A 27301-nucleotide genomic window follows, 5' to 3' on the forward strand; every position below is an offset into this window, starting at 1 on the left:
AGATGACATCGCCATATTCTGCAGAGACAAGGACGAGCATTAAAGAAGCTGTTAAAGAAGCTACAGCATTCTGCAGTGCTACCGGAAGTGCCATTAGCTGGGATAAATCTCTTGGCATTTGGCACGGAAATTGGGGGGAAGCGCCAGAGGCGTATGCAAATATGCGATGGGCAAGTATTCCTCCTAGTTACTTGGGGGTGCCTCTTCAGCATTATAGAAATACTATAGAATACTGGGCAAGGAGAGACAGACAGGCAGGAAGGACCAGTCTGAAAAATGGGGAGGGCATAACTCTTCTGTTTTAAGGCGCAACAGTCTGTAATGTATTTTTTTGTTGCAAAAGTGTTTTATGTAGTTCATGTGTTTAGCATGAGCAGAATTTGTTTCAGAAATTACATAGAGTGTTTGCGACCTCTATATGGTATTCCACATGGGAACGCACCAGTCGGTCAAACTTGTTCTTTTCCGTGCGAAACAGAGGACTTGGTCTGTGTCATTTGTTTTTGAAACAAATTGTTTCAAGGTTTTTCTTTTTTGCGAGACCAAAGAGATATTTTCTTGCGTACTGTTATACACGTTACACTGTGTTATCATATTCCGGAATACATTGTGTCGTCAAACGCAGAGACACGGGGAACATTGAGCAGCTTTTGGCGCGAAATTGTCTCAGCTTATCAAGTACTGAAGCCGCGATTTTGCTTAGAATACCTGGGTAAAGTTGCGCGTAAACGATTACACAAAGATCTAGTCGATGTATTTTTGCCAATACCGTTTAACCACTAAATTTATCAACTAGGACGAGAACGTGACGTTTTAAAACAAGTTCGGAAAATGCCAGTAAGAGCGTCATCAAAAACTTTTTTTTCCAACTGCACACAGGCACGCACCCTGTGAAACCGTGGCTTGAAAGTAAAGGTATCTTTGTTCTATGGGGATTGCACTGTTTGATATGCCAAAAGACCGAAACGATAGAGCACATCTTTCTGGACTGTCACGATGCTGTTTTCCTGTGGGACATTCTTCAGCGGACAGTCAAGGAGTTGCCAGTATCACCCTTTGGTATCCGATTTTTGCCATGTGTAGATACAGAGGACGTGCCATGTGACATGCTAATGCTGTTGTGCTAGCACAGTGTATGGAAAACGAGGATGGCGGTCAGGAATGCGGATATAAACCCACGATCGGTAGTGCAAAACTTCATTGAACACTGCGTGTACATACGAGATGCTCTCAAAATCCAGAGACCCACCGGATTGGTTACCTGTTCTTGATAAGCTGGCTTCTCTGAGGCCATTTTAACTTCCCACTCCAGCCATGAAAATGCACACGTGTCTTTTATTATAATGGTAGCCTTGTCCGTATGAGTTGTGTGTTTCTAAGTGGCAAGCCGGTAATTAAAAAAAAGCAGTCGTGGCCGAGTGGTTAAGGCGATGGACTAGAAATCCATTGGGGTCTCCCCGCACAGGTTCGAATCCTGTCGGCTGCGTAGTAGTAGTTTTTTTTTTTTCTGGAATGCCTTCGTGAAGGCGTGTAATTGTGGCGCAGAAGCGCTGGCGCACGTGTGCGCAGTCCTGGCCGAGTGGTTAAGGCGATGGATTCGACACTAAAACGGATAGGCGGGCTAGTTGGTTTGGCATCATAATGAAACTTTTGCGCACACAACACGAAACCACAACGAAGAAGTACACAAGGTCCTTGTGTACTTCTTCGTTGTGGTTTCGTGTTGTGTGCGCAAAAGTTTCATTATGATGGATTCGAAATCCATTGGGGTTCCCCGCACAGGTTCGAATCCTGTCGGCTGTGTAGTGGTAGCTTTTTTTTCTGGAATGCCTTCGTGAAGGCGTGTAATTGTGGCGCAGAAGCACTGTCGCACGTGTGTGCAGTCGTGGCCAGGGACATAGCCAGGGGGGGGGGGGTTGGGGGGTTCAAACCCCCCCCCGAAATTTTTTCCGCCCCCCCCCCACCCCACTTACCCACCTTTTGTTCTCGTTGTTTCGCGCAGACATAATGCATGAAACCGGTGCTACTATCACAATTTCATTCCTGGGCGCTTCCGTTTGGGTTGGTATAATTTACAGCGAATCATGTCTGCATATGGAAAAAACTGTAACGGGGTTCGTCAAGGCTTTGAAACTCTGTGAACTTTTGGGCGAGAATTTGGCGGCCGCATTCTGAGCAACGAATGCGGCAGCCGCATTTTAGATGATGGCGAAAACGCTCGAGGCCCGTTTACTTAGATTTAGGTGCACGTTAAAGACTCCAGGTGGTCGAAATCTCCGGTATACATTTCCGCCGCTTCCCTTCAGCTAGGTGCCGGTTAGGCCGCGCTCGCGCGGGATCTTAGGCTACGTTCACACTTGGTCTCGAAGCTGTCGAAAGCGGCAAAATCTCGCAAAAATCCGCCCGCCTAGGCGGCAAAATAGGCAGAAAAACAGGCTGCGAGCCAAATCGGTCTCGGGCCGATTTTTTCGCCATGGCGAAGCAGAAACGCGGCGTAAAGTAGTTCTGTTTCACTGGAAGCTACACTAGCATGTAAACAACCGGTCGTAAAATTGAACATGGCACCAAAAGTGTAGGCTGTAATGCTGATCGACGCGATCAAGAACCAGCCCTTGCTCTACGACAAGAGTGGCACTAAAACGTACTGTCAGCAATACTCGCGATAGTATTCAACGTCGCGCGACCGGAGGTGCGGCAACGAAGCCTTGGCGTGACCCAACTTCTCGCGCTTAAGCCAGGCGAACCCACTACCGCCGTTTCCGAGGTGTCCGCGTCTTCCATTTATTGATTGTCCATTTCTAGAAAACAAGTAGGTAGAAGTATAAAAGCCATTTCTTCTTCCACTTCCATGGCAGACGCTAGTTAGGCAGATTCCTCGTTGGCGCTCCATAATTCTCCTCGCACGTGTACGGTATGTTGCAGAAGTCGCGGGGTGCTTTTCTCGTCGCGACGATAGATTGGGAGCGTAGGTCTCACGTAGGACGCGCAGGCTTTGGCGAGCCCCAACACAAGGGCCAGCCCGGGTTTTAGCTGTGGTGTTCCCGTTGCCCCTTTGGTGTCCTGGAGGCGCCGACAATACGAAAATGAAATGTTATTACAACTTGCAAATAAAAGCTATTAAAGAAATATTATCACGCCTAGGCACCAACCTGTGACTGAGCGCTACCACGCCCGTGTGAGGAGAATTACGGATCGCCAACGAGGAATTTACCGAAGGTCGCAGATGACACGCGAAGTTGCGTAAAATGATCACTTTTGATGACGGTACGTGGGTCAAAGAATGAACATACCGCTCGAAATAATGCGATAATGAACGCCATCACGCCGACAAACGTACGCAGACGAGATGGATCTGGACGAAAACGGCAGCGGCGGCCGCGGCGGTAGCAAAACAAATGTGAACAACTTGGACAGGCGCGGAAAAAATTTTCCGGGCGCTTTGGCCTTTGCGCCCGGTTTGGCCTTTCCGCCCGCTTGCCGCTTCCCAAGTGTGAACGCAGGCTTAGTCTGCGCGAGAAACTTCTCTTGTTTGCGATTGCGCCCCTACGGAAGGCTGGTAATTACTGTTGTGTTCTTGAATCCCAAACCAGCAATTACGGAAGGCTGGTAGTTGCTGTTTTGTTGTGGAATCCCAAACCAGCAATGTACACACGAAGGGGTTGATGACAGCAATTAAATGCCACCGACTCGCAACAGAATGCACGAAACAGACAGCCGACAAGCATGAATTACTGCTGTGCGCAGTACAGCGTAAGTAAACTCTTGTTGCAGGCACTGACAGTTCTCGTCGGAGTTCACGCGTCCTGAGAAATTGATTATGTGCACTATGCACTGAACAAGACCAAAGTTCATTCCTGCATCACTAGTACACCAATCAGTCGAGATTCTGTGAGGTACAAGGCCGCTTCCTGTTTGCACCGGCGTAAGTGAAGTAGAAATGAGTTGCACGCACTACTTAAAATAGCGTACACATGCCATATCTATGCTGTGTGGTGAAATATTCTGTACAATTCTGAATCTGTTGACGAAAAGGCAAATGACTGCTGCACGCTCGCACACAGTGGAAGACACAGCGGCCCATGCACTTGCCGCAGGAAATGCAACCCTCTTGTACGAGAGAGCAGGGCGACGAAAGCTTCGAAAAAAAAAGCCTTACGCGTTTTTGCGCGTATTTAAGTTTTCTAGCGCAAAGACGCAGCGAACAAGCTATTGCTATGGGAGTAGGTATAGCCTGGTCACACGTGCATTTTCACGCGTATAGCCGTCCTTGACTTGTGAAACGCACTTCGCCCCGACGAGGACGACGCCATCTACGCTTAACGGAAATTAACAATTAATGATGTCTTCCCCGATTGCATGGGTCATCTCAATGGTGCGTTTTCGAAGAGTGGTCCATTCAGTGGCGCGATGAGAGACCGTTGCTCCAAACGCCCACTGTACCTGTCCTACTTACTATATTTACTGAGCTTACTTTACGTTTTACTGAATTTCTTCACAAGCACACGCACACGCGAGGGGGGGGGGGTGGTCTCATGTCTGTGACATACATGTATAGAGTCTGCTTAAACTACCGATATCTATTATCGATCACGTGACGTAGAGGACAGCGGAAGCTTGCCCCCCCCCCCCCCGGTCGGGCCGGTGAACCCCCGCCCCCTGAAAAAAATTGCTGGCTACGCCCCTGGTCGTGGCCGAGGATTCTACTTCCGGCCACCGTTCGGTGTGGACGCGGAATGTCTTGCTCCTCAGGGGCGGTTACAGCGGCCCAGCATGGTCGCGGAAACAGGTTGAATGATATGACAACGCAGGAATATCAGATTATACCGCAGTTGCCTTCAGGTACGACCGTAACGACTACTGTTTTTTGCACGCTGATGTAAAAGCAAGGCCCTACCGAGTCGAGCACTTCCGAGATGATTTAGGCCGTCTGCAGCTCATGCCAGAAGTTGTGGCCCCCGGAGCCTACCAAATGAACCACGTCTGGGCGATAACATTCAAGGACGGAAAAGGCAAACAGAAGATTTTCTCAACCCCACCCTTCAGCGTTAAGGGGCATCGGCGTGTTGTGATAGACCCTTGCAACCAAGACATCAGCATGAAGCTGTACTGGCTTCTGCACACCACTCCGAACGAAGACGTGAGAACCGCCCTGGCGCCTTATGGCACCATTAGTGAGATATTGAGGGATAAGTGGCGTGTGGCAGGCTGCAATGACAAAGGGTCGCACACGCGTCTAGTGTCTCTGCGCCTGAAGGCTGGCTATACTGTGGAAGACCTGCCACATCAGCTCCGCGTCGGTGAAGACGATGCACTAGTGCACGTGCCAGGCAGACCGCCGCTCTGCCTCCGGTGCCACGGCATCGGTCACATACGGCGCGAGTGCCGAGTTCCACGCTGCGGGCTCTGTCGTCGTTACGGCCACGACGAGACCCAGTGCGTGCGTAGTTACGCTAACGTAACAGGGACTGGCAGAAGTGACACCGTGAACGAGCACCTCATGGACCAGGTCGACGCGGAGGAAACCACCAGTGGGGGCGGGGTTCCATCGAGTTCTGGCAGCCAGCCATCAACGGAACCCTCGTTTGAAAACGCTGGAGAAACGAAAGACAGTGAGGATGGTAAGGTCAACGACCTACAAAAACCAACAGAAGACGACAAAGCCGTTGGTAACACAAGTGCTCCTGCGACCGCGATGGATACCTATGCGGTCGAGCCTAACAAGGAAGAAGCCGACAAAGACGGAGGGAAAAGCGGCACTTCTGCTATCTCAAATAGACCGCGTGAAGGGACTTAAGACGTAGGCAACAGTGACGAAGCCTCTGCTGGTGAGCCACTCCCGAAGACGGCAGTCGTCAGAAGAAGTTCGTTTAAAGTGAAACCCAACGTGCCGCCAGACAAAAGAGTGGCACCGACAGTGCCTCCACGTTAGCGGGGATGCTGTCCGGAATACGACTTAGAGGCTGAACAACGGACGGACAAGCAGCGAGTGTCGCCAATGTGTGACGCTAAGAAAGACGCTTTGACCTCGCCTCAAACAGCGAGGCCACTTGTAGGGCGGCGAGAGACTGTAAGTCCTAGTCCGGGAATCATGAATCAATCGCAGTGCGGTCGGCTTGAATCATCGCTTTCAGTGTTTTCTAGATCAGCATCAGCGTTTCGGATAGGTACGCTTAACGTAAGAGGGTTGACGGAAAGAAAGCGACAAGTCCAGTTAAAACGGCTGTTAACTGAAAATGACGTTGACATCTTAGCGTTACAAGAATAAAAAATTGAGAGCGAGGAGCAGGCTGACCGCATGGTTGATAATTATAAAGCAAACATTAATGTCTGCGTATGTCATGCCGTTGGAATGTCTGGGGGATGTGTCATCTTTTTAAAAAAGTCTGTTGGTATTATTGAAGAAAGTGTCATAACTTCACAAGACGGCAAATTAGCACTTTGTGATTTTTCTTTGCATGGTAAAAAATGACGCATTATTTGCGTATACGCACCTAATACCTTCTCTGCCAGAAAATGCTTTTTTGATTACGTAGGTACTTTCTTAAAGTGTTATAGAATTGTAGTGTTACTAGGTGACTTTAACTGCGTATGCATGCCCGAAGACACGGTTAATAACAACCCCGTTCGTGATAAAAGTGCACTACAGCTTCGCGCTTTAACAGAAACCTGTGAGCTTGTAGACGTTGGGGATGTTCTTCGTGGGAATCATGTGCAGTTTACGCACTTTGAGCTTCAAAGCCACGCTAGATTAGACCGTGCGTATATTTCCGGTAGTACTTTGGCATTGTGTAGCAACTACATAGTTAAACACGTAAGCTTCAGTGACCATAGTCTTGTAATGTTCCAAATAGGAAATAAAAGAAAAACAAGTGCATTTAATTGGGGTCTATGGAAATTAAATGAAAACATTTTGAAGACGAAACGTTTGTTAAATTGGTGGGTCAAAAGTGTAAAGAGGCTATGCTTATTGATACAAAAAGTTTTAGCGCGGTTTGGGAGAATTTTAAAAGTGAAGTTAAAATGTGTGCAATTGAGAGGTCAAGCGTCATACGATACAAAGAAAGACAAAAAGAAAACGAGCTACAAGTCACACTTGATTATCTTTAAATGCAGATAGCACAATACCCGGATTGTTTAGAAAAAAATTAAAGAAGTGAAAAGACAGATGGAACGCATTGCGGAGGAAAGATATAAAGGCGCCGTGGTAAGGGCACGTGCGGAAAGGTTCTTGGTGGGCGAAGCACCCACCAAACGCGCGCTCGCTGAAGAAAAGAGGTATGCCACACGAAACCAGATTAAAGAAATACGATATCAGGGCATGGTTTCGTCAGACCAGAAGGTTATCGAAATGGCTTTTGTTGAACGGTATCGAAGCTTGTTGGGCAGCGAAGTTGAAGTGCAAGATCCGTTTGTAAAAGAGTTTCTGGCACTTGTGCCCAAACTGGATGAGGACGTTAAAAGCGATCTTGAAAGACCCATCGCAATAAAGGAAGTTCAGCAAGCGATTGATGACCTTAGTAACGGCAAGACACCTGGACCATATGGCATCGGGGCAGCCTTTTATAAGTTTTTCAAGGCAGGAATGTCAGAAATGCTTCATCGTACTATAACAGAGGCCTATGACGTTAAACAAATGCCGATATCTTTTAAGAAAAGCCATATTATACTTATACCGAAAACTGAAGACCCTGAGAGATTGCAGTCGGTGGAAAATTACAGGCCCATAACTCTGACAAATGTCGACTATAAAGTGTCTATGAAGGTCATTGCAACAAGACTTCAAACAGTAATAACCGGTATTGTTGGTGCTCACCAAACGTACGGAATAAGAGGAAGAAGCATATTTAACAATATTCATACTGCAAGAACAGTTAGAGGGCTGTGAAGCGTCAGGTGGCCGCATAGCCATGATTCAACTAGACTTCGAAAAAGCATTTGACAGTGTGTCACAGTATACTTTTTGCACTACTGGATTACGTCAATGTAGGCGCTGTAATAAGCGACGGTGTGAAAACGGCATATGATAATTGTCAGGCTAAACCAGTAATTAACAAAAAAAACTCGGCGAAGACATAGCCGTACGTTCTAGTGTCCGTCAAGGATGCCCCGCCTCAGCCTTATTGTTTGCTATTTATTTAGAGCCATTTTGTTTAAAAGTGTTGAACAATAATAAAATAGCCGGATATCAGTTTTTATCGCATGAAATAAAGGTTTTGGCATATGCAGATGACATCGCGATTTTTTGTAAAAATAAAGAGAGCATAAAAGAGGCGGTCAGTGACGCAAGGGCCTTCTGTAGACTCACTGGAAGCGCCATTAGTTGGCAAAAGTGTCTAGGATTTTGGCACGGGGCTTGGGATTCCAGACCAGAGCAAATTGAGGGGATCAACTTTAACACTTCTCCGTCCGAGCACCTTGGCATCCTATTAGGGTGTTATAACGAAAATGCCGAACAGTGGACTGACCAAATAGAACACATTAAGACACAAAAAACAAAATGGGGTGGATGCGACCTGTAGATATTTTCGCGCGCAACGGTTTGCAATGTGTTTCTAGTGGCCAAAATTCTTTATATGTTACAAGTGCTATGCATGTCAAGAGTGCGCGTGCAAAAGGTTCACCGAGTGTTTGCTATCTTTATCTGGAGATCCACTTGGGAGCGGACCGGCAGGATAAATCTGTTTCATTCTGTTAAGAAGGGCGGGCTTGGCCTTTCGCACTTGTTCCTTAAGCAGATTGTTTCGCGATATTTTTTCTTGCGTGATCAAAGTGAAGGTTTTCTACGTACGGTCATGCAAGTGCGCCTGCGGGATGCGCTGCCGGAGTACATTGCATTCGTCCTTTCACGCACCGCATGTAGCGGCGAAAAGATTCTTGAAAGAAGTTGTTCATACTGTTCGCTTTCTTAAAGTGCATATTTCTTTCCATTATTTGTCATTAGTGACCAAAAAACAATTGTATAAGGATTTAGTTGACGTGTTATGCCCTGTACCTTTGTATCGGGCAGAGTATGCATTACGACCCGAACGGATGTACTGAAACGTGTAAAGAAAATGCCTATCAGAGCATCAACTAAAACATTTTTCTTTCTGCTGCACAGTGGCACCCACTCTGTTAAATACCTTTTTCTTTTAACCATGGTTTATCTACCTTGGGGTGTAAATTGTATCATATGCAATAGGCCAGAAACAATTGAACACATTTGCTTAGATTTCTCGGATTAAATTTTCTTGTGGGACATCTTACAGAGGACTTTTAAAAATGATTTCCCACTCACGCCTTTCGGAATTCGGTTCTTGCATTTTGAACAAACAGGGGACGTGCCATGTGATATGATGATGCTGGTTACAATGCATAGTGTCTGGAAAACAAGAATGGATATTAGACACGAACATGTTGATCCCAAGCCATCAAAGACATATTTTGCTGAGAGTATTCGATAAGTTAGATATGTGTTCAACGCAATTAACGAGCCACCTGAATGGCTGCCTATGATTCAAAAATTATTGGAGATTAAGCCTTACTAACCAAGCTACACCGGACGTGCTGTCAGTCCCGTTTTTAGTATACGTGTGGAGATTTGTCTCGTTATGTTGAATTCAGAGATGTGAATTCTTGTGTGACGTGTAATTGACGAAATCCGGAAACAAAGAAAAAAAAAGCAGTCGTTGCCGAGTGGTTAAGGCGATGGACTCGAAATCCAGTGGGGTCTCCCCGCACAGGTTCGAATCCTGTCGGCTGCGCAGTAGTAGTAGTTTTTTCTTTCTGGAATGCCTTCGTGAAGGCGTGTAATTGTGGCGCAGAAGCGCTGTCGCACGTGTGCGCAGTCGTGGCCGAGTGGTTAAGGCGATGGATTCGAAATCCATTGGGGTCTCCCCGCACAGGTTCGAATCCTGTCGCTGCGTAGTAGTAGTAGTTTTTTCTTTCTGGAATGCCTTCGTGAAGGCGTGTAATTGTGGCGCAGAAGCGCTGTCGCACGTGTGCGCAGTCGTGGCCGAGTGGTTAAGGCGATTGACTCGAACTCCATTGGGGTCTCCCCGCACAGGTTCGAATCCTGTCGGCTGCGTAGTAGTAGTTTTTTTTCTGGAATGCCTTCGTGAAGGCGTGTAATTGCGGCGCAGAAGCGCTGTCGCACGTGTGCGCAGTCGTGGCCGAGTGGTTAAGGCGATTGACTCGAACTCCATTGGGGTCTCCCCGCACAGGTTCGAATCCTGTCGGCTGCGTAGTAGTAGTTTTTTTTCTGGAATGCCTTCGTGAAGGCGTGTAATTGTGGCGCAGAAGCGCTGTCGCACGTGTGCGCAGTCGTGGCCGAGTGGTTAAGGCGATGGATTCGAAATCCATTGGGGTCTCCCCGCACAGGTTCGAATCCTGTCGGCTGCGTAGTAGTAGTAGTTTTTTCTTTCTGGAATGCCTTCGTGAAGGCGTGTAATTGTGGCGCAGAAGCGCTGTCGCACGTGTGCGCAGTCGTGGCCGAGTGGTTAAGGCGATGGATTCGAAATCCAGTGGGGTCTCCCCGCACAGGCTCGAATCCTGTCGGCTGCGCAGTAGTAGTAGTTTTTTCTTTCTGGAATGCCTTCGTGAAGGCGTGTAATTGTGGCGCAGAAGCGCTGTCGCACGTGTGCGCAGTCGTGGCCGAGTGGTTAAGGCGATGGATTCGAAATCCATTGGGGTCTCCCGCACAGGTTCGAATCCTGTCGGCTGCGTAGTAGTAGTTTTTTTTCTGGAATGCCTTCGTGAAGGCGTGTAATTGTGGCGCAGAAGCGCTGTCGCACGTGTGCGCAGTCGTGGCCGAGTGGTTAAGGCGATGGACTCGAACTCCATTGGGGTCTCCCCGCACAGGTTCGAATCCTGTCGGCTGCGTAGTAGTAGTTTTTTTTCTGGAATGCCTTCGTGAAGGCGTGTAATTGTGGCGCAGAAGCGCTGTCGCACGTGTGCGCAGTCGTGGCCGAGTGGTTAAGGCGATGGATTCGAAATCCATTGGGGTCTCCCCGCACAGGTTCGAATCCTGTCGGCTGCGTAGTAGTAGTAGTTTTTTCTTTCTGGAATGCCTTCGTGAAGGCGTGTAATTGTGGCGCAGAAGCGCTGTCGCACGTGTGCGCAGTCGTGGCCGAGTGGTTAAGGCGATGGATTCGAAATCCATTGGGGTCTCCCCGCACAGGTTCGAATCCTGTCGGCTGCGTAGTAGTAGTTTTTTTTTTCTGGAATGCCTTCGTGAAGGCGTGTAATTGTGGCGCAGAAGCGCTGTCGCACGTGTGCGCAGTCGTGGCCGAGTGGTTAAGGCGATGGATTCGAAATCCATTGGGGTCTCCCCGCACAGGTTCGAATTCTGTCGGCTGCGTAGTAGTAGTTTTTTTTTCTGGAATGCCTTCGTGAAGGCGTGTAATTGTGGCGCAGAAGCGCTGTCGCACGTGTGCGCAGTCGTGGCCGAGTGGTTAAGGCGATGGATTCGAACTCCATTGGGGTCTCCCCGCACAGGTTCGAATCCTGTCGGCTGCGTAGTAGTAGTTTTTTTCTGGAATGCCTTCGTGAAGGCGTGTAATTGTGGCGCAGAAGCGCTGTCGCACGTGTGCGCAGTCGTGGCCGAGTGGTTAAGGCGATGGATTCGAAATCCAGTGGGGTCTCCCCGCACAGGTTCGAATCCTGTCGGCTGCGTAGTAGTAGTTTTTTTTCTGGAATGCCTTCGTGAAGGCGTGTAATTGTGGCGCAGAAGCGCTGTCGCACGTGTGCGCAGTCGTGGCCGAGTGGTTAAGGCGATGGATTCGAAATCCATTGGGGTCTCCCCGCACAGGTTCGAATCCTGTCGGCTGCGTAGTAGTAGTTTTTTTTCTGGAATGCCTTCGTGAAGGCGTGTAATTGTGGCGCAGAAGCGCTGTCGCACGTGTGCGCAGTCGTGGCCGAGTGGTTAAGGCGATTGATTCGAAATCCATTGGGGTCTCCCCGCACAGGTTCGAATCCTGTCGGCTGCGGTAGTAGTAGTTTTTTTTCTGGAATGCCTTCGTGAAGGCGTGTAATTGTGGCGCAGAAGCGCTGTCGCACGTGTGCGCAGTCGTGGCCGAGTGGTTAAGGCGATTGACTCGAACTCCATTGGGGTCTCCCCGCACAGGTTCGAGCCTGTCGGCTGCGTAGTAGTGTTTTTTGTCTGGCATGCCTTCGGAAGGCGTGTAATTGTGGCGCAGGAAGCGCTGTCGCACGTGTGGTCGCAGTCGTGGCCGATGGTTAAGGCGATGGCTTCTAACTCCTTGGGGTCCCCCGCACAGTCGAATCCTGTCGGCTGCGTAGTAGTAGTAGTTTTTTCTTTCTGGATGCCTTCGTGAAAGGCTGTAATTGTGGCGCAGAAGCGCTGTCCGCACAGGTGCGCAGTCTGTGGCCGAGTGTTTAAGGCGAATGGTTCGAAATCCAGTGGGGTCCTCCCCGCAAAGGTTCGAAGTCTGTCGGCTGCCGCAGTAGTAAAGTAGGTTTTTCTTTCTGGATGCCTTCGTGAAGGCGTGTAATTGTGGCGCAGAAGCGCTGTCCGCACGTGGTGCGCAGGTCGTGGCCAGTGTTTTAAGGCATGGATTCCGAAATCCATTGGGGTTCTCCCCGCACATGTTCGAATCCTGTCGGCTCGTAGTAGTAGTTTTTTTCTGGAATGCCTTCGTGAAGGCATGTAATTGTGGCGCAGAAGCGCTGTCGCACGTGGCGCAGTCGTGGCCGACCATTCTGCTTCCGGCCACCGAGCGTGACGGTTCGCGGATGATGGCCTCTTCAAGGGCAGCGACAGCGGTCACTTTTGGCCGTGGTAACAGGACTAACGACGATAAGGAATACCCGTTTATTTTGCTCAATTGCCAAAAGGACGAGTGGCGGATAAACACCCTGTTTTTGCACGGGGATGTGCGTGCGAGACCCTACAAGGCGAGGATTTTAGGGACGCCCTGCTGCGCCGACAGGCTTGATACCAGAGGTGGTGTGCATAGGGGCGTACCAATATAAACCACGTCTGGGCGGTGACCCTCACGGATGCAACCGCCACGAAAACGGCTGATAGCCCACAAGGAACTGCCAGGTGAAGGGACGACGGTCGTCATCGTCGACCCACAGGACCAGCAGGTTGAAGCTTAGGCTTCACTGGCTACTGTACGTAGTGGCAGACGAGGACATCCGGACTGCATTCGGGGCTTTCGGCAAGGTGGAGGAGGTAAGCCGGGAGAGGTGGCGCGTCCAAGGCATGGGGGACAAGACGTCAACCACCAGGACCGTGCTGCTCAAGCTGAAGAGCGGCGTCAAAGTGGAGGACCTTCCTCATCAGGTCCGCGTCGGCGGAGAGTTGGCCTTGGTTGTTGTTCCCGGCCGGCCCATGCAGTGCTTGCGGTGCCAGGGCACGGGACACGTCCGCCGGGAATGTAAAGTCCCCCGCTGTTCACGTTGCAGACGTTTCGGCCACGAGGGACGCGGACTGCGTGAAATCATACGCCGCCATGACGGGCCCGGCTGCGACTGACGTTGCGGCAGAGCACGTCATGGACGTGGTGGAGGCGGAGGACGCTGCCAAAGGAGCCGGAGACCCGGTGCCACTGGTGACGAGCGGTGCTTCGTTGACCGGGAACGCAGACGGCAAGGTGCTGAGGCTGCTGCGATGCCGAGTGCGTCGGCACAAGTCGCGACTACAGAAGATCAGGCGACTGGGGGCGTTAGTGGAGATGCACCCATCGACGACACGAAGGCAATGCAACAAGACGAGGCCGTCAACGACGACGACCGGACGACGACTCCCGCTCCAGTCAAACGCACCCACCGACGAGACAAAAGGACCGAGATGAGGGGTGCACGAGCTCCAACGGGGGGGGGGGGGAGGGACCTGCCCGACAAGACGCTCTTCGGGAGGCGATTAGGCTTCAATGCCAAAGCCCAACATCCCGCCGGAGAGAACGCCTCGCGACAAAGCGCCTCGCCCGAACAACTCCGGCAAGCCGGAGGTTCCGGAGACGGCTAGCCGAGGGCTAGTCGTGAAAGGTAAGCCATCACATGCTCCGGGCCTACTTCATTCTTTAGTAAGCAGCATTGGCACCTGACCCGTCCTCTCAGTATTGCCACGACTAAACGTGCGAGGCCTTGCGCGGCTTAGCCGTAGTCAAAGTCAAGTCATACGGTTGGTCACTGACCACGACATAGATGTTTTAGCTGTCCAGGAGACCAAGGTAGACGGGGAGGAGGAGACCGGGAGCATGGTGCGGCGTTTCACGACTATAGATATTATGCGGTCGTGAGCCACGCGGTAGGGACGTCCGCTGGATGTGTCCTGTTTGTTAAGAAGTTACGAGACCTGGTTGTTGAAGTGTGTTTTCATGTCAGTCGGGAAGGATTGTTATTTGCGATTTTGTCTTTGTGAAGTTGAATTCCGAGTATATGCATATATGCGCCAAATGGTGTAGAAGAACGTGCATTATTTTTTTTTCGATTCTTTTTCAGTATATTAGCAGTGAAAATTGCATGCTTTTGTTGGGGGATTTCAACTGTGTTTTGAGTGCTAGGGATAGATCCAATAATGCTGGTATCCGCGATAAAAGCAGTCATATATTGTCTAGGCTGATAAGCGAAAGTGAACTAGACGATGTATGTGTAGTGTCTGGAGGGGGAGCGGGAAGTGATGTATACGCGATTTCAAGGCAGTAGCCATGCGCGGTTAGACCGCTTGTACATGTCACAGGACATGATTCCAAAGTGCCACAGTTATTCTGTTGCACCTGTGTCGTCTCAGATCACTGCTTGGTGATGTGTACCATAGGAATGAAGAAGAAGAGTCAATCTTTTAACTGGGACCAATGGAAAATGAATGCCTTACTACTAAAAGACGCGCCATTTGTAGACGCAATTCATGAGGCCGTTATGGAAGTAAGCGATGAATGTACTGAAACAATAGCAGAGAAATGGGAATGGTTCAAACAGAAGGTAAAAATGAAAGCAATAGAAAGATCGAGCTGCTTAAAGTTTGAGAGGGAAATGAAAGAACGAGACTTACGAAAGATACTTAATGAGCTGATAGCGCTGGAGTGCGAAGAGCCAGGGGCGTATAAGCAAGATATGCGAGCCATCAAAGAAAAAATCGAACAGTTGGACAAAGAACGCTATCAAGGTGCGATTGTGCGCGCAAGAGCAAACGCATTAGTAGCGGGGGAGACGCCCACCAAAAGGGCGCTTGGACTTGAAAAAGCCCATGGTCGACGTAATCATGTCGATAAGATCTTGTGGAATGGCACACTCGTCGACAATAATAAGAGCATAGGCCGAGCGTTTTTAGAGTATTACCAGTCACTGTTTGCATATCAAGAAGCCAATGTAGATGAGTTCAAAAGGGTCTTTCTCAGTCGCATGCCGCGATTGAGTGACGACACGAAGGATCGATTAGAAGGGCTTATAAGAGAACACGAAGTCGAAAAAGCAATAAATGATTTGAACAATGGCAAATCACCCGGACCTGACGGTCTGAGCGCGTTTTTATAAAGCCTTCAAGAAAGAACTGTCGCCCCTGCTAACAGACCTGTTTAACGCAGCGTTTGTGAACAAAGCTTTGCCGCCTTCTTTTGGTAAAGCCCATACCATCTTGATACCTAAGAGTGACAAAGCGAAGAAACTTAGGCTCGTGACATCTTATAGGCCGATATCTTTAACCAATGTCGACTATAAGATTTTCATGAAGGTTTTGGCAGCCAGACTTCAAAGCGTCATCAAAGAAATAGTCGCAGACCACCAAACGTGTGGGATCAAAGGGAGGTCAATTTTTTCGAATATTCACACGATGCGGTGCGTGCTCGAGTGCTGTGACATCACTTACGATGGCGTCGCAGTGCTCGAGCTTGACCTAGAGAAAGCGTTTGACTGTGTGTCATGATATTTTGTTTGCCATTCTGTATCACGTTAATGTAGGTGCCATCATCACTGAGGGAGTGGCATTAGCGTATCAGAACTGCACAACACGCTTGATTGTGAATAAATCATTGGGGGCCCCCATTAACGTCATGCGTTCTGTGCGTCAAGGCTGCCTCCTCAGTCCTCTTTTGTTTGCAGTTTACATTGAAACGATGTGTTTGGCGATAACTGAGAATGATCAAATACGCGGTTATAGCTTGGCAGCCACAGAAGTCAAGCTCCTAGCATATGCCAATGATATCGCCGTGTGTTGTACAAACAGAGAAAGCGTAACGGAAACAATACGCGTGGTGAAACAGTTTTGTGATGTAACGGGCAGTAAAGTGAACTGGGGTAAGTCCCTCGGTTTGTGGCACGGAGAGTGGTCCTCGGCCCCGGACAACTTTGCGAACGTGAGCTGGGTGAAAACCCCTACCAAGTATCTCGGTGTTCCCTTGGATAGCTACAAACAGAGCGAGGAATACTGGACGAACCAAATAAAAGAAACAAGAGAAAAGCAGACAGGTGGAAAGGCATCAACCTGTCCATTTTCGCAAGGGCAACTGTATGTAATTTGTTTTTCATTACGAAGTTGTGGTACGTCATGCAGACGTTGTTTTGTTCAAGGGTAAACGTGCAAAGGTTGCACAGAGTGTTCGCCGTTTTTATCTGGGACTCTAACTGGGAAAGATGTAGCCGAACAAATCTGTTCAGGCGGGTGAAAGAAGGGGGCCTGGGCTTGGCGCACCTTTTTGTACGACAGCTTGTCAATATATTTTTGTTTTTTCGAGATGTGCGTGATCCTTTTCTGCGTACGGTATTACAGCTCAGATTAAGAGCTGCGCTGCCGGCACTCATTGTTAGTACCAATAGTATGCCAGGAACGATTCGCGGCTATCTTAAAGAAGTAGTCGATAGTGTGCGCTTTCTTTCAGTGCGTTTTTCTTTCGATTATTTATCCGGCGTGAAAAGAAAGACATTATATAAAGATGTATGCGATATTGTATTTCCAGTGCCATTGTACAGAGCGATATACAGTGGAGGACCAGGACAGGATGTCCTTAAACGGGTGAAAAGAATGGAGGTGCCTACTGGGGGGGTAAAACATTCTTTTTTAAGCTACACGCAGGAACACTGTCTGTGAAAACATTCATGGAAGAACGTGGCTTCCTTGTACCATGGGGCTCACACTGCTTGATTTGCAAGCAACCTGAAACCGTAGATCATGTGTTCTTGCATTGCTGGGAAGGTGTCTACTTCTGGGACGTCCTAAAACGGACAATCAAGAAGGAGTTTCCGTTGAATCTGCATGGGATCAGGTACCTAGCGATAAAGAATGAGGACGGAGTTCCATACGACTTAATAATGCTCCATGGCCTCCACTGTTTATTGCGGGCACGGATGGCTGGGTACCATTGCGACCCAGACGCTAGGCCTGGTCGTATTTATTTTCGAGACAGTATGTCTCGCTTCATTGAAATAAAGAAAACACAAGATTGTGTTCCCGATTGGCTTTCGAGGCTAGAACCTCTGACAGCATTAAAAGAGTTTTAGTTCGACAACGCCAGTCCATGTTGGACTGCTGGATTTCATGTTTTTCAATATGTTTTGTAGTTATTTTTGTGATATTGTGCTGCAGTGTGTGCTCTGTACATTGTCAAAGACCGGCAATAAATAAAAGAAATTGGAAAGTGAGGCAGCTCAGAAATCACAGCAACCGCCTCGGTAATGCGTTGGTGCCAGGTTCGATCTCCGGACTACATATAGACGAATTTTTTCTTATAATCCGATATGTGTTTTTTCAGTAGCGTTGGGCTGCTCTCTGGTAGATAACAAGTTTTCTCTTAGACGAAAACTTCCTGCGCCTTAAGGATTTCATCAAAACTGATTTCCCATGTTATTGTGTTGTTTAGACCATTGCGTTGTAATGCCATTGCGTGCGCATTGACTGCCAGAACCTCGCTCTTTCTACACAGAATAATAAATTCTGGGGTTTTACGTGCCAGAGCCACGATTTGCTTATGAGGCACGCCGTAGTAGGGGAATCCGGAATAATTTCCTCCGCAGTTATCTCGTTTAGCTGAAAAATAATCTCCACAGTGCCCGTTTTTTTTTTTTCCTGTCCTTTTTTTCTTTTTTTTTTGAGGGGGGGGGGGTTATGTTGAAGGCACTCTAGATTCAACCTTTCGGAACCACCATGTCTTTACGAACTCGACATGCGACAGAGCCGCTTTAATGTTGAATGCCGTTTGAAAGAAGCTCTTCTCCCTCGCAGTTTTTTAAAGCATAGGTAGTTTGCTATTTCCCTACTTCCAAAAGGACTATATAGTTCAGTGGACCTAGGGCGACCGACGATCGCAATAAAGCTGCATGCCCCTATAATACTGCTTTATTGCAGAGCTTTCTATAAAACTGTATTTCGAACCTCGGCGAGGTTTCAAAACAAAACTTGACTGCTGCCAGGAGTATGTTGTAGTGGTTACGTCAGTAGAATGACTTGAGCAGAGGAATGCGTATTTCCCTGATATCAACTTGCTAAACACATCGCTATGGAGTTTATATGGGCACATAAAAGTGACCGTGGAACCCTGAAGAGTATCTGCAATAAAACCACGCTGGTTGAGAGAATGTTGTACATGTTACACCAGCGAAACGCTTTGAATTGACAAAGCACCCGCCGCGTAAGCTCGGCGGCTCTGGCGTTGTGCTGCTGAGAATAAGGTCACGGATTCGATCACGGCCGTGGCGGCCGCATTCCAATTAGGACGGAATGCAAGAGCTCTCGTGTGGCATGCGTTGATTGCACATTAAAGAAACCCAGTTGGTCAAAAGTAATCCGGAGCCCTCCACTACGGCGTGCCTCATAATCAGGATGACATCTTAGCTCATAATCAGATCATAGATTTGGCCCGTTAAACCCCAGAGTTTTTTTTTAATTCACGAATAAGTGAGGCGCTGTACTAAATTTTTAAAGTTGTCCCGAACTCCTGGACATGTGAGTGTTTCGCACGTTTGATAAAAATTAGAAGTGAGGAAAATGCATGGTCACAAAAAGTTTGCTTAGTTTAAAAGTTTATAGATATTTTCCCGTGAAGTCTATAGATCGTCCATAGACAGACAGTTTTTGTCGACTAATGTTTGTAGAATTTCTGCGAACAGCCGCCTCAGAACAGTAGACGGAGCGCGTTGCGTACAAGGACAAAGGAACAAGTGACATGTAGCGCCCATGTTGTATCTTTCTTGTGTGTATCACTTCGTGTGTCGCCTTCCGCAACGCACATACGTCTACTGCTCGTAATGGGACACCAACAAGCCCACATAACCACCCCTTCGGAAGTCTATGCACCACAATAGAATAAAATAAATAGACAGTTCAGTGGCCTTAGTCTGCACCGGACAGTGTATATGCAGAATTCATGGTTACGAAACTTCTGTGCAAACACAAGGGACAAAAAGAGGAAATGCCTGACACGAGCACTGCATATGCGGATGTTATACGACTAGCCAAAGGAGGGAGCTTGCGTTCGCGGCCTCTTGTTACTCAGCGCTGCAGCAGTATGACTACACACGTCGGGCGTGACCGACGTCTGTTATTACCCAGGGGTTGCTCGAGCAGCCTGCAGCCGCCACGCTTGCTTTGCTGGCTGGTCGTTCACCTGTTCAAGAAGAGCTCGCTACGAGCCGCAGTTGGGACACGCTGTACTGTCGTCAGCACTCGCTAGGAACCAGACGGGGCGGCAGCGTAAGCTTTTTTCACGCGTTAGTAGTGGCAGCCCAACTTGACATTTTTCTGCGGAAAAAGGTGCGCAGTATATACGGGAGAGGTCAGTGCCTTTACGCGAGGCCAGCCAGCAGAGCAAAATCACGCATTGCCTTAGACAGCGAAAGCCTAGCAAAGTAAGCTTCACGTGCTCATATAAAGGAAATTACGAAAAGGAGACGAGGTCAAGAAAAAAAATTCTGGCAGAATTCATCTCACGGCGAATGTTGAGGTTAATGCGATTAGCAGTGACGCAACGATGCGACGCACCATGCTGCCACCGCCGAAACGCGTCACGTATGACTCGTCTCTCGCACTTGCCTCTGGACACGCTTCTCGCCACCCAGTGGCGCGCCCTCAAAGACAGTGCGTGGAATCCGAGATGCGTGGCACGCCCTTGCGTGCGAACGCTACAAATTAGGGTACACTAGACTAACTCCTACCATGCTCCAATTCGGCTTGCAGCGATGCGGAGCACTCTCGAGATTGTAGCTGCAGGGAAAGACTGCCACAGCCGAACGTGTTAACGGCTCTCAGAGCACCGGAGCAGCCACGGGATCGAGTGTCTGTCGGATCTTGGTGGCGCGCTCCTAGGTTGGAAGTGGGAGTGCCTCCGAGCGCTCTGAACTGGAGGGCGGCGCTCTGAACGAACCAGGTGAATGTGTGTCGGTCGCTCGATTTCAACCCGTCAAATGTAAACCGCACCGCGAGGAGAGCGGGCTAGAGAGCTCGAAATAGACCTGTCGAATGTACCATCAATCCCTCCATCCCCGCGGCATTCGTGGCACAAATCGCTCAAGCGTCGGACTGCTCTGCTTGAGAAACCCGTGTGACGTGGGTTCGATTCCGCCCAGCACCAAATAAATTTAAAAACAATTTCATTGGAGAGCGGCGTGACAAAGGTTAGACAGATTAGATATCGGCAGACCGAAAAGTTCGTGAAATATCTAAAGAATGTTAATCGCATTTAAAGACGACTTGCAGGCCTGTATTCCGGAGACACATCTAGCTATTAAACATCACTTTTCATTTAGACATTCGCTTATATCGATAACGCACGTGAATAAACAGGAATCGGCTAATTGATGAAATAGAAATAACTTCTTAGATTAAAATCTGTATCACACTGCAGACTATTTCATCGATTTTTGTATACTTCATCGTGCTGCCGTCTTCCTTTTATTTGTCTATTTTTCGTGCTCATTTTTCCCTATATATGAACCGCGAAGTCACATAGTGTGATACAAAAGATGTATCCGCCCTCCTCCTTTTACGCACATTTGTCTGTTATCGATTATCTGAGATTTTCTTTTCCGTAAATGTCGGTACTATAGATAATTATGTAAGTGTCTCGTCTTTGTTTTCTTCCTGTTCATTTAAATGCTGAGCTCCTCTCTGCTGCAACCTATTCGTGGTCGTCAGCAAAATGCGATCGGTGAGCTTTGCTTTCGATCACCGATTATTGGCTACGTTTAAGTGAACCCGACAGAAGTGGGTCATTATAATTATCGAAGTTTAGCGCAAATTAATACATGGACAAAAGAAAACAAGGGGGACAAGTACAGGAGTGGACAAGGATGTCTAGTTAGTTCTTTTGTGTCCGTGTATTAATTTGCGCTAAACCTACCATACTTATTATGCTAAACCAACTAGCCCAACAGTAAGTACTCCTGAAGAGCGGGTCGAGTCAGATGTCGGGCTCACAGAGCCCGACTCGAAAGGACTTACATGAACTCGTACCTGACGGGTCGAGAATGTTGCGACAGCCGGTGTCGAGGCCAGATATAGCACAACGCCTCCAAAGAGGAGGAAAAGAAGGATGGAAAAGTAGGGCGGTCAACCAGACACACGTCCGGTTTGCTACCCTACACGGGGAAAGAAGTTTAGGGGATGAACAGAAAGAAAGCACAGAGAGGGAAGAAGGTACTCTCAGTGCCGACACGTGTGGTTGTCCATCATTTCATGCCTACAATCGGTCACTGAGGCCAGTCGATTTCATGAATCGTAGCAATGCCCGCGTCGCTTTGTCAGCCTGAGACGCGCGTCCAATTAATCGCCACTGGCTGCGAACAACCAACCCGGCCCGTCCATGTCGGGCTTGCTCAGCACGACTCGACAGTCGCTCAGCCCGACCGGTTAGCGTTTACCGGAGCATGACAAGCAAATATCAATCCAATAAGTAGACTCGACCCGTTTTTGTCAGATTCGTGTAAATGCCCTGATTGACTGACGTACAGACCCTTTTCGCGGAGCACTTTGTTCTAGAGAAACGAGATGGCGCTTTCGGCGGCACGCCGCACGTCGCCTCAGCGACCACGCGCGAATACGAAACCATTACCACTTCCAACTTGCTTCTGTGCGATCAGCTGTCGGAAATACAACTTTTTCGCTAACGCGCTGTGCTTCAATCATGCTGGACAGAATCATGTGGATTGAAGACATGTGCAGTCGTTGGCTCCAAAAAGAGTGACTGGCACATTAAGGAATGCAATAAATCATCATCATCAGGCTATATTGATGTCCACTGCAGGACGAAGGCCTCTCCCTGTGATCTCCAATTACCCCTGTCTTGCGCTAGCTGATTCCAATTTGCGCCTGATGGTGGTGGTGGCGTGAAGCAGAGGTATAACACCCGGCTTCTAACCTGAAGGTCGTAAGTTCGAATCCTCCTCCAGTCCTCTACATCTTCAGGCATGGAGGGGTGCCTGACACCAGCCGAGAGCTAGTGGGACTATCTATACTAGTCCAGGTGCAACCAAATTAGGAAGGCCCACTAAGCTTCAACAAAGTCACTCCCTCACACGAACAGGAATTGGCCTCCCCAGTGCAGTATTTGGTCACAACCACCCTCATGAATGTAATGAATATGTGTGGCCAACTTCGCGGACCACTGCTGCAACTGTCCGTACGTGTTTCCGGCACTTCGAGATGTACGGCTTTTCTCGAGGATATAGAAATTTGCTCTCCCGCCAGCGATGTATCACTAACCTTCAAAGAAAGGGCTGCAGCCCCGGAAGGCCGGCAAGAGTGAATACCACTCGTTAAACAATGACATAGGCGGTTGCGCCGCTTCCTGTCAGTAAGTTCGCGCACTGTGTATGCACACATCTAACCCCACTGGCACGGAAACTTACGCCCGCTCTATCGCCAACGTGTCAGAATATATGAATGGGCGCATACTTGAATACATGCGCACTATATACGCACAATAAAGGACGGTACTACACCGATAGCTCACGAATGGTCGAAGCTGAATGTTTCGTGACGGTCCACAAGAGTAAGCGAGTTACTAGCGATAATACGTCCTTGCTACAAGGTATTACAATATACAGAACAGCTACGTTTCAAGACTTGTGCGCAGCAAGAACAAATCTAACGGAACTGATCACGCGCGCGAGTGATTAGGCAGAAAATAATCAGATAGTGACCGCACCGAGGAACTTGAGTGAGTCAGAAACATGACAAGCCGCTGCTTCAAAATATTTGCCAAATAAAGAACGAAGAGCAAAACACGCTAATCCTGATTCAGTTCATGAGCGGAAAGTTTGGATAGCTTGGAATATGATGATATTTAGCTTCGCTTTTAGAGCAAGCACTAAATACGCTGCTCGCGTCGTTTGGACGTAGCTTAATCAGCTTCCGAAAGCGCTTTTACGTGTCCTGTGAAGCTCTGACCGAAGCTTCGTGTCGTCCGCCCAGTTACCGTCTACGATATCTCCCGAAACAGAGGTTTGCTAAGCCGCACCGGCATCATACACATCTATTGTAAACACGGAGGCAACGGAGACAGTTGAGGCAAGCAATGGACGCGTCACTACGTGATCAAACATGGCAGCGCCCACAGGATTACCGCGAAAAAGGCTCAATAAGCTTCCCTAGCACACATCCATTAGGAAGCATGTGACACTACCGTTGATTTGCAGAATATGACAAACAAAAATCAACCATGCACCCGAAATGAGAGACTGCAAAATGAAGTAGGAAAAAAAGTCAATATGTCATTGCTTATAGCTGGCTCCCAAGCCCAGAGAAAGTGGATTGGAACTCCAGGGGCACAAGCCATTGTTATTTTTTAGACAAAAGAAGCATAAAAAATAAGGAAGAAATCGTAGCCAACGCTATACGCCCTAGCTCATGCACACCGGGAGCCGCGAGAGGAACGCGCCGAGCAGTTCGATCCCGAGCCCATACCATTAACCTACACGCACAACCTACAACGCTATCGCCTTTCACGAAGAAAACTACCACCGCACCATAATGCTCTCACGCGAGAGGAAGCCGTAGTATACCAGAAACTCCAAAAAAACACATATCCACACTTGAGTCTCTACCACGCCATACACCCTGCGCTGTATTCCTATAAATGCCCACACAGTGATCAATGCGGAATATTTTACCATATGGCATGGGTTTGCGCAAGCGCACCAGATCTCGTACCTATAACATACCCCACCACACGGCAATGAGAGGTAGCGCTGTCCAGCTCCGACTCGACGGACCAGCTCAACATGGTCAACCGAGTGACAAGGCCAGCTAAGGCCGCTGGACTCCTGGACTGAGGGGACCACCCACTGCAGGGCGAAGGAGCTATCTGCGCCCGCGTGCTATTTGTATAAAGTTTATTCTCTCTCTCTCACACGTATTAGAAAGCTGACAGCATTCGGCATTTGTGCACTGTTTAAAGCACGCGCATATTTTTCTGGTGAGACTCTTCTTTGTCTTCACTTCGCTTTCATACATGGTCAAATCACTATCATGGGGGCATTCATATCAGTGTCATCTTAAATCCTTTCAGCATTTACAAAATCCGACTAATCAGATTATTTTTTTTTACTGGTCTCGCGACGGCAGCACCACGGCCCTGCTTCGCTGCAGCATCTTGGCTGTTAATAACTTGTTTCCGTTTAGTCTAATTCTATTATTGTACAAACAAATAACGAATCAACATTCTAGTAATTTAATTTATTTTGAGCTTTTAGTAAATACTAGCTGTACCAGGTTTGCTGGAACATTAACGTTTTGCAACCTAAGTTTTCTACTAATTACGGTAAATCATCTTCACTCTTCTCTGAGATCACATTATGGAATCATTTACCCATGTCTCTAAAATCCAATGTTTCTTTACTTTGATTCAGGAATTCATTAAACGATGATTTGTTAAATTCATGATACTCGTGCATCTTTAGTTATTGTAGTGCATTTGTGTTTCTATATAATAGTATTTATTTCTCAAGTTCTCCCTTTTTTTTCTTTCGAGGTATTTTGAATGTGTTTTTTTTAATTCTGTTATGCTAAGTGCTAATTCTAACTTGATGAATTGGTTCTATTGTTCGAACTACTGCTAATACTTGTATTATTTAGATGTAATCTTCATTGAGGGTCCTGACGCAGTCTTGTACTTGGGCATCCTCGTCTGTATATTTTGTATGCTGTAATTAACCTCAAGTGTAACAACAACAACAACAACAACAACAACAACAACAACAACAACAACAACAACAACGACAACGACAACGACAACGACAACGACGACGACGACGACGACGACGACGACGACGACGACGACGACGACGACGACGACGACGACGACGACGACGACGACGACGACGACGACGACGACGACGACGACGACGACGACGACGACGACGACGACGATAGATAGATAGATAGATAGATAGATAGATAGATAGATAGATAGATAGATAGATAGATAGATAGATAGATAGATAGATAGATAGATAGATAGATAGATAGATAGATAGATAGATAGATAGATAGATAGATAGATAGATAGATAGATAGATAGATAGATAGATAGATAGATAGATAGATAGATAGTGCCTAAAGTAGGCAAAGAATGCTTCGCAATAAAAAAAAATTATCTCTTACCACCGCATTCCGCACCTGCACGTCAAGGTTATGTTAAGGTTCGCGAGTACTCTTGTCGCAGCGATGTGTTTAACGGTTGTTTTTTTCACTAGGGAATGATGATGATGATTTAATGGCATTCCCTTTGAAACGGGGCGGTGACAAATAGTCACCTAGCCTGCTTGATTTAATCAGGTATACTATACATGTTCTTTATCTAGATAGCATTTTTCTATACCTCTCATTAATCCTTTTCCTTTTCCCCCAAAAATCTACCTTGTACTCATACCTATGATTTTAAGTGATCAGGTCGTATTAATCTCTTCCCTGCTTTTTTTTCAGCAGTGCTCTAATCGTCTCTTGCTTATCTCTACGGCTGATCGGTTGATGTTTCCTTCCCCTTAAAACCCAAGCGTTTCTGGAAGCTGTATGTCGCCTACGGTTCTCGCTGGGTGGATCCCGTCGCATTCCATCAGGATGTGCTGAGTGGTTCCTGGATCTTTACTGCAGCATACACATGTCCTCATCTAGTTCCGAATATTTGCTTCGATATGTTTTCGTCCTTAGGCAACCGGCTCGAGCCTCAAATAGCAAGGCACTGCCCTTTGTGTAATCTCACTTTGTGAATGTACAGAATAGCAAGCGCCATCTATCAACTTGTCGCAGCACCATTTGTCATCTTGTTGACGGCGCGGCAAAATAAACAGCTAGCTCGACAGCATGGCCACGCGCACAGCAGCTGATTTCACTCTTGTTCTGTCGTTTCCTCCAACTGATGTACGTTGCTATGTAATGGAAGCAATAAATCCGTGACAACGTCGGCAACAACCTAGGGCTGTCTTGACGTGAAACGTCTTTCATTTCGGTCAGCATAGGGGGGTCGCTTACTAAAACTGCATGTAACGAGAACATGCATGTAACGGAATGTAACGATAGCATGTAATACCAAATTATGCCTTTGCAACCGTACTACCCACGCCCCTTACTTTGATATCGTTGTGTAGAGGAAAGAAGCCATTACTTGATCATGCACGTGTCGCGTCTACAGATGATGCCGGTGTCGCGCCACGCTTGACGCAATCGGAGCGAAATTTTGCCTTCCGCTCGACGTTCAGTGGGGCGTAACTCGGCAGATATACGTTTGCTAATCCGAGCGGGAGTGGTCGCGTTTGAGAGAGCTCACTCGGCCGTAGTAGGTATAATCCACCAAACTCAACAAATTGGGAGTTGTAAGGCTTACAAGTCTGCAATTCCCTGCAGAAATTTGGTGGTTGCCCGGCTATGACGCCCCCGCGTTCGACCACGTAGGCTCTCGAAATGGCGGGAAGAGACTCGGGCAGCAAAACATGGGGAGGTCAATCCGCACCCACTACCTTCGACCTCGGCGGTCCCGCTATACGAATGGGGAGCCAGCACGATTGCAATATGCAGTAAGACCCCCTTCAATAGAACCCTCACTAGCTGTATCATAAGTTAAGTGTGTAAGCTTTGTACTGCGTGAGTAAATATGTCACTTGTGTATTTGTTAACGTCATTTGCGTACCATAGTGCCCATACACCCCTTATTAGCATGCACAAGATATTTCACGTACCCCAATGTGGCCGCGTCCCCGATACAGTCTGCTCGATTTTTTTTTTTTTCCGGTAGTGGCCGACACTGACGGCGTTGCGGACCGGGTGCTGCTGACAGCCCGTAACATTATAGAATTTAATTTATATCTCGGTCCCTCGTGTCTTTACTGCGACTTGTACAATAGACCCCTTCCCCTCCCTCCCCCTTACACCCCA

At 48.1% G+C, this 27301-nt stretch overlaps 17 non-coding genes across 17 annotated transcripts; all 17 read left to right on the forward strand.

The window, feature by feature from the left end:
- The first annotated feature begins 1404 nt into the window (after nucleotides 1-1404).
- On the forward strand, nucleotides 1405-1486 carry Trnas-aga (transfer RNA serine (anticodon AGA)). Its single transcript has one exon. It is a non-coding gene; the product is annotated as a tRNA-Ser (tRNA).
- Nucleotides 1487-9661: 8175 nt separating this feature from the next.
- Trnas-cga (transfer RNA serine (anticodon CGA)) lies at nucleotides 9662-9743 on the forward strand. Its single transcript has one exon. It is a non-coding gene; the product is annotated as a tRNA-Ser (tRNA).
- Nucleotides 9744-9822: 79 nt separating this feature from the next.
- Nucleotides 9823-9905, forward strand: Trnas-cga (transfer RNA serine (anticodon CGA)). Its single transcript has one exon. It is a non-coding gene; the product is annotated as a tRNA-Ser (tRNA).
- A 79-nt stretch (nucleotides 9906-9984) lies between these two features.
- Trnas-cga (transfer RNA serine (anticodon CGA)) lies at nucleotides 9985-10066 on the forward strand. Its single transcript has one exon. It is a non-coding gene; the product is annotated as a tRNA-Ser (tRNA).
- A 75-nt stretch (nucleotides 10067-10141) lies between these two features.
- Trnas-cga (transfer RNA serine (anticodon CGA)) lies at nucleotides 10142-10223 on the forward strand. Its single transcript has one exon. It is a non-coding gene; the product is annotated as a tRNA-Ser (tRNA).
- Nucleotides 10224-10298: 75 nt separating this feature from the next.
- Nucleotides 10299-10380, forward strand: Trnas-cga (transfer RNA serine (anticodon CGA)). Its single transcript has one exon. It is a non-coding gene; the product is annotated as a tRNA-Ser (tRNA).
- An 80-nt stretch (nucleotides 10381-10460) lies between these two features.
- Nucleotides 10461-10542, forward strand: Trnas-cga (transfer RNA serine (anticodon CGA)). Its single transcript has one exon. It is a non-coding gene; the product is annotated as a tRNA-Ser (tRNA).
- Nucleotides 10543-10622: 80 nt separating this feature from the next.
- On the forward strand, nucleotides 10623-10703 carry Trnas-cga (transfer RNA serine (anticodon CGA)). The gene has a single exon. It is a non-coding gene; the product is annotated as a tRNA-Ser (tRNA).
- Nucleotides 10704-10778: 75 nt separating this feature from the next.
- On the forward strand, nucleotides 10779-10860 carry Trnas-cga (transfer RNA serine (anticodon CGA)). Its single transcript has one exon. It is a non-coding gene; the product is annotated as a tRNA-Ser (tRNA).
- Nucleotides 10861-10935: 75 nt separating this feature from the next.
- On the forward strand, nucleotides 10936-11017 carry Trnas-cga (transfer RNA serine (anticodon CGA)). The gene has a single exon. It is a non-coding gene; the product is annotated as a tRNA-Ser (tRNA).
- An 80-nt stretch (nucleotides 11018-11097) lies between these two features.
- Trnas-cga (transfer RNA serine (anticodon CGA)) lies at nucleotides 11098-11179 on the forward strand. The gene has a single exon. It is a non-coding gene; the product is annotated as a tRNA-Ser (tRNA).
- Nucleotides 11180-11256: 77 nt separating this feature from the next.
- Nucleotides 11257-11338, forward strand: Trnas-cga (transfer RNA serine (anticodon CGA)). The gene has a single exon. It is a non-coding gene; the product is annotated as a tRNA-Ser (tRNA).
- Nucleotides 11339-11414: 76 nt separating this feature from the next.
- Trnas-cga (transfer RNA serine (anticodon CGA)) lies at nucleotides 11415-11496 on the forward strand. Its single transcript has one exon. It is a non-coding gene; the product is annotated as a tRNA-Ser (tRNA).
- Nucleotides 11497-11570: 74 nt separating this feature from the next.
- On the forward strand, nucleotides 11571-11652 carry Trnas-cga (transfer RNA serine (anticodon CGA)). The gene has a single exon. It is a non-coding gene; the product is annotated as a tRNA-Ser (tRNA).
- Nucleotides 11653-11727: 75 nt separating this feature from the next.
- Nucleotides 11728-11809, forward strand: Trnas-cga (transfer RNA serine (anticodon CGA)). The gene has a single exon. It is a non-coding gene; the product is annotated as a tRNA-Ser (tRNA).
- Nucleotides 11810-11884: 75 nt separating this feature from the next.
- Nucleotides 11885-11966, forward strand: Trnas-cga (transfer RNA serine (anticodon CGA)). The gene has a single exon. It is a non-coding gene; the product is annotated as a tRNA-Ser (tRNA).
- Nucleotides 11967-12042: 76 nt separating this feature from the next.
- Nucleotides 12043-12123, forward strand: Trnas-cga (transfer RNA serine (anticodon CGA)). Its single transcript has one exon. It is a non-coding gene; the product is annotated as a tRNA-Ser (tRNA).
- The last annotated feature ends 15178 nt before the right edge of the window (nucleotides 12124-27301 follow it).

Source organism: Dermacentor silvarum, unplaced genomic scaffold (assembly GCF_013339745.2).
Source record: "Dermacentor silvarum isolate Dsil-2018 unplaced genomic scaffold, BIME_Dsil_1.4 Seq241, whole genome shotgun sequence".
NCBI classification, from domain to species: Eukaryota; Metazoa; Arthropoda; class Arachnida; order Ixodida; family Ixodidae; genus Dermacentor; species Dermacentor silvarum.